Source organism: Salvia splendens, chromosome 13 (genome assembly GCF_004379255.2).
Source record: "Salvia splendens isolate huo1 chromosome 13, SspV2, whole genome shotgun sequence".
Taxonomy (NCBI): Eukaryota; Viridiplantae; Streptophyta; class Magnoliopsida; order Lamiales; family Lamiaceae; genus Salvia; species Salvia splendens.
In genome coordinates, this window is record NC_056044.1 from 6,290,799 (window position 1) to 6,297,235 (window position 6,437).

The window sequence follows — 6,437 nt, forward strand, 5'->3', positions numbered from 1 at the left end:
TTCTTGATTGGATGCGATAGGCCCTCGATGTAAATCGGGAGAAGAATATATTCTGGAACCCCCGCACGCGATTCAACATCGTCTCAAAGGATGAATTATATTCTGTCATTGCCCCTATCTGACACAACTTCGCAATAAGGCCGATAAAATTCTGAAAACACTGTGGGTCGAAGCGCCTACGCGCATCCTCCAGAAAGTCTGACCAATTTGCGTTCGGATTATTTTCTCGATAATTAAAAATCCACTTTGACGCCTGACCCTCAAACATCATCACCACATAATGCAATTTGTGGTCGTCCGGAGTACCCATGTAATCAAAGTAGTATTGCACTCTTGATATCCAATTGACTGCATCAGACCCGTCGAAACGCGGGGGTTTCATCTTCTCGTAAAGTGGTCTTTCCGAACGATATTGATCATAACGGGGCGGGTCGGAGTAACCCCCCATCGTCCTGTCGTCCCCAAGGGTTGTCCCACGCCGTCGGGTGTCTCCCGGCGTGAATCTCCTGTCTCTGGGTGGGGTTGTCCCATGCGGTCGGCTGCCTACAGCGATTCCCGTCGCCGCTGATGTTGTAACGCTCCCAAACCCTACGTGCTGCTGTGAAGCAACCGCTGTCACCGTCGTCATCAGCGGCCTCTGCGGCGCCGTGTCTGTTCTCTCCCTCATCCAATCTGTATTCAGAGGATCAGGATCGGGCCTTGGCGGTGGTGGCGCGATGGAGTGACGCCTTTCAAACGCGTCTAGACGAGCTTCGACGCGGGCCAACGATGCTAGTACGTGCTCAAAGGCCAACGCCGTCGTATCCAATGCACCGGTTGACGACGATGATGACTCCAGCCCGCGGGTGATACCTGCGGCAAATCCGACGACCGGCTCTGCGCGATTTCCAGCCCAATTCGCCATGCCAAATTGAGTTCGACAATGAAGGCACCACTTGTTAAGGATGAACTCCCTAACCTCGTACAAATTCATCCGTGAGGTCGCGGGAACACTTGCCCGTCGATCGCACACGACAAGAACTAGGGTTTTGTTTTGTTGAAGAAGAAACAAGTTGCGTGAAAAATATTTTATTTCGTGCAGAATGAAATAAAATACACGCCTATTTATACCTAGGACCCTAGGGTTGATTCGACCTACGATCCGGGAAAGAATCAACGAAGAAAACCCGGAAAGGAGCTTATAATCTGCTCGACGCAAAAATAATTAAAAATAACATAATAAATCCCAAAATACTAATGTCATGAAATATAAATAAGATAACTAAAATAAATAATCAACTCTCCTCGTCAATGCTGGACAAACTCGCCGAAGTGTTCCGGTTGGCGTCTCTGAACCGGTCCCTGGCGATGGTTCTCTCCGGTTCCTTGTCGCCTCGATCCCGCGTGTCCACGTCCACTTCTTCCACTAGCCGTTCGGTAGTGGTCTCTTTTAGTCGAGCTGAGGGTTGCACCATAACAGTAACAGAGGTATCATTTTGCGAGGAACGGAGAGACGGCTGAGACGGCCGAGAAGTAGTCTTGCGGTGAGATTTTGTGGAGTCAGAGTCGTGAATAAGTGACACATCGCAACCATAACCAGTGCCAGCGTAAAATGTTGGCTTCGAAGGAAAGGTTAAGGTTATGGAAAAGCTACTCAACATAAGCACCACCGAGGCCATGGTTGGCCGAACTGCCGCATCATCCTGCACACACAGCAAACCAATATGAATGCATCTCAGCATCTCATTTGTCGACCCTGAATCCCTCAAAAATGGATCCACCACTTCTCCACCTCTTCCATCTTGCCAACTTTCCCAAGCCTGAAACATTCATTAATCTCACTTTTCAATCACTAACTATAGTCAAGGGGTCAAAAAAGGTTATGTGCTTAATACTTACGAAGCTCAGGAGGTTTCCCAAGCCATTATTTCTGCGGCCGCTGATGATTTCAAGGACTAATACTCCAAAACTGTAGACGTCGGACTTGATTGAGAACTGGCCGTGTAGTAGGTACTCTGGTGACATATAACCGCTGCAGTTCACGGTTTTTAGTACTCCATTATTCTAACTCAATGGAAGTGTTTAATTTATGTAACTTACTATGTTCCCACAACCCGACTTGTATTTCCTCGAGTTTCATCTTGTCTAAACAATCTTGCCATACCGAAGTCGGCAATCTTGGGGCTCATCTCATTGTCTAGAAGTATATTACTAGTTTTTAAATCACGGTGAATGATTTTGAGACGAGAATCTTCATGCAAGTATATAATTCCCCTCGCAATACCTCCTATAATCTTGTAACGTACATCCCAATCCAATCCAATCCAAATATGAATGTGTGACCGAGTCTGCATTTCCAAATGAAACGAGTAATTAGCTTATGTTCACATACCATTAGAGAAGTAATTAAGGATGAATAAATGTTACCACCGAATATGAAGTTATCCAAACTTGCATTTTGAACAAATTCATATACTAATAGTTTCTCCATTCCTTCCAAGGCAAACCCTAATAACCTAACCAGATTCCTGTGCTGAAGCTTAGAACCTCATTCTGAAATTCGATGTTGCCCTGCCCGGATTCCCTCGACAATCTTTTCACGGCAATTTCTTCACCATTTGGAAGTTTTCCCTGAAATTATTATACAACAAATTATTTTTCTTTTGAATTATATATTTTACACACTCAAAACTTTAAATTTTTATTTATATCTACCTTGTAAACAGTCCCAAATCCACCTTGGCCCAACTTATTATGATTAGAGAAATCATTCGTTGCTGCTTTGATTGTGCTGAAAGCATACTGCAGGGATTCTGCTGTACTAATTTCGTCGACAGCTTCAATAAATGTTGAAGAAACATTAGAGTCCAATACGTGAAAGGAATTAATAAAGTTTATGTGTATGAAAAAGACTAGTAACTTACTGTGAAGAATATCCGTTGGCTTCTGTTTCACTCTCTTTCTTAGAAAGATGATAAATGATACGCCCATTATCAAGCACACAACAACTACACCCACAATGATGACAATAGTTTGAGTCGTGCTTCCATTTTCCTTTCCTGAATGTATTAATTCAGTTGGTCCGTGTGAGTCAGAGATGCTAATTCAATGTCATAAAAATTTATCATATATGAATTTTATAGAATAAACATCCAAAAGTAGAATTCAGAGAAAACGGAAGAAAGAACTTGTTTAGTCTACCAACCCAAACCTGAGAATTTAGACAAAAAAACCAGGTTAATCAACACTAACGGTTACAGATGAAACATGAGAACTTATTTCAAAGGACTTATCTATTAAGAGAGAGAAGATCAATTTCATCTACAAATTCCACACCAGTTGTCTTAAACAACCGAGAGACACTGGTGTTGGTAACAATGAACAAGTCCAAATAGAATGAAACCGGAATTTATAACAGGAGATAGACAGTTATGATTACTTGACGGCGGCTCGATAACAGGGGGAGGCAGAGGAACAAACTCTAGTTCCTGAAGCCTAGTCTCATTGAAAAACTGATAGGTCTCGAAATGAAGATAGCAACTGGGCCTGAGGATTGTGCCTCCTCTTTTCCCATCACAACATTGCGGTATTTCTGAAATGGCACCAATCAAACAACTTGAGCAATCCCCCGATGACAAATCCGGGGTGCACTGAACAAACCCGAAAATCGTTTGAAAATCGGGTCCAGTTGCATTCCCAGCTGCCACCTTCCTCGTAGACCAGCCACCAGCGGCTCGTCTACGAAGATCATCCAGCAACGTCCTCAGATCCTCCTTAAACTGCCCTGGACTCGTCACGTTCTGTACATTCCAGAAGTAGTAACTGGGGCTAGTCGCTAGAACCCCGTAGATTGTTTCATTCGAGTATCGCAGAATGCAGATTCCTTCCCATCGGATGCCCTCCTTCTGAACCGGGCACGACTCCACGAGATTGATGCCGATTTTCTGCACACATTGACGGCACACGTTGAGTTGAACGTCGCCTCTGCACAGCGCCACGGCGTTGACTCGGTCGGGTCCCTGCCCGGCCGAGGCGCTGTAGAAGCCATCGTTGTCGATGTTTGTAGAGAGAGAAGAGAGAGTGGTGTTGAGGTTAGCGCTGTATGCACTGTTGCTGGTGTAGTTGCCGTTGCTGCCGCATATGGATTGGCCCAAGGTTAAGAGATCTGTCTGCATCAACAACACCAACAACCCCACCAACAATCTTTCATAACTCATAGTAGTAATACTCTTCAAAGTCTGAATGAATGCAGTTGTTCTGCAATTTTTTTAACATAAGTGGAGAATTTTTGAATGATCCGATTTCTTATCCCATTGTTATTTACATTGACACCCTGATTAAATTATTATTATTGAGTACTAATTGAATTTGTCATGGGGAGAGAATGTTCATGGTTGATCAAATATGATTCTTTAATAATAATAATTCATTAAATTGGTGCGAACCCTGGAAAGTCGTCATTAAGAAAAAAATTAGTGGAATGTAAGTCTAACTTTTATATATTAATTTTATAATAAAATGTGAGTTGAGTGAGTTAGTGGAATGTGAATCTCTTGCCAAATATAGTAAAAGTGAAATGAGATACTCCATTTATTTGGCGAACGACAAAAAAATAGGACTTTTAATGATGGATTGCGAGATTATTTATAAAGTTGATATAAGTGTTCGAGATGATTATTTAAGCATAAAATGTAGTGCATTGTATATTGTATTTATTGGATGTTCCAGAAATGACAAGTCAAAACAACTAAGTATAATATTCCCATCGTCCCTATGTAGTAAACGAATTTCTTTTTGGCATGAGATTTTGTGAAAAAATGCTTTAAGTGAGGTAAGTTAAGGAAGAATAAAGTAGAAAGGAAAAAAAGTAGAGTTATGAAAAGAAAATAAAGTAAGGGAGAAAAATTTTTATCAAAAAAAATGACTCAACTACAGTAGAATAATTCAACAAAGAATACGACTCAATTACATAAAGACATGGGGAATACTAATTACATAATTAAACTAGCATGATTCCTCCGAGTTACAGCATAATGGTGTGGAAATTCCGTATACACTCTACCGATTTTATAGAAATAAGCTCAATTTTCTTTTTTTTATCCAACTCATAAAAACAATTCATATGCATTATACTATATTATTTATAAAATTCATAATTCACTATATTATTTCAGTTCATTTTCAAAATAATTATTGTAATGCTGATGTAAATAGCAATATCATACTAGTTGACTTTGAACAATTAATAATATAGGGAGCGAATTTATAATTTTTGAGAGAGGCATAACTACGGCAAGTTGCGATGGGATTGCAGCTGGGAATTGCAAATTGGTGCAAAAATTCAAAGCTGACTCTTGTAGTCTAGCCAAAGCAAATGCATGAGCAAGGGATTTAGGCTCGAACATCCTAACTGAATTCTGGATGTGATGATGCAATCCACTCACAAAAAGATGCATAGCATACGATTCATTGATTTCAACCTTTGCTAACAATGTATTGAATTGATTGAGATAGTCAGAGACCATACCTAATTGTTTTAGGTTTCTCAATTCAACCATAGGATTTGGGAAGTTACTTCCGATGAAGTTACTGATTTCCGCCGGAACGCGTGTGATACATTCCTCCACTGATTTATACCTCTGTTGCAGAATTGCAGGAGTCGTGCATGCTGGAGATTGCAGCAATTTCGGAGCAGTAATACAAGTACCAGAACCGTTCGAATCATTAACAGAGATGATCGGAGAAACAACCTTAGATTGGCGTGTCGATAAGCATTGAGCACGCGCGTTTAATCCGATCGAAGCAGCCGCAGAATTACCTCCATTATCAGCCTTAAACTTCGCCATCAACGCAGTGTTTTGAACATCCGGAGCAGAGAATTCTTCCTGCAACTCCTTCAAGGTTCGATCGCACCTGCGATTAGCTTGATGATGCCTCTGGATTGATTTGTCGAGCCTCCGATTGGACTCATCGAGCCTCGAGAACAAATCGCCCATGGCCTTGCGAATTGTCTTCTCCATCCGCATCAGATCTGCCGATGGATTTTGGATCGACATCTTCATAGTCAGATCGCGAGCGCATTCAGATTTATCCCGCGATTTATCGATCTCCTCCTGCCGAAGATCAGAATCGGCGGTATTGGAGAACTCAGCAGAATCGCGAGAGCCATCAGAATCGGAGAACTCAGCTATGGCAGTCGTGGAAAGCTCCTCCAGTCGGCGCAGATCGCCGGAGCGGGTTTCCACCATCACAGGCGCAGAATTGGGGCCACCGGGGATAGGAACGGCGACCGGAACCTCACCTATACACAATGAGCCATTGAGAGAAGACGAGAGAGATAAGGGAGAAGGAAATTCCATTAATTCATCATTCATAACATGTGTTTACACGGCTAAGAACCTAGCTATTTATAGAAGGAGCTCACTAACACATTAACTAACTTCTAACTAACTCCTAAC

At 42.0% G+C, this 6,437-nt stretch overlaps 1 pseudogene; it reads right to left on the reverse strand.

The window, feature by feature from the left end:
• Nucleotides 1-1,256: 1,256 nt before the first annotated feature.
• LOC121760043 lies at nt 1,257-5,903 on the reverse strand (annotated as a pseudogene).
• Between the last annotated feature and the right edge of the window lie 534 nt (nt 5,904-6,437).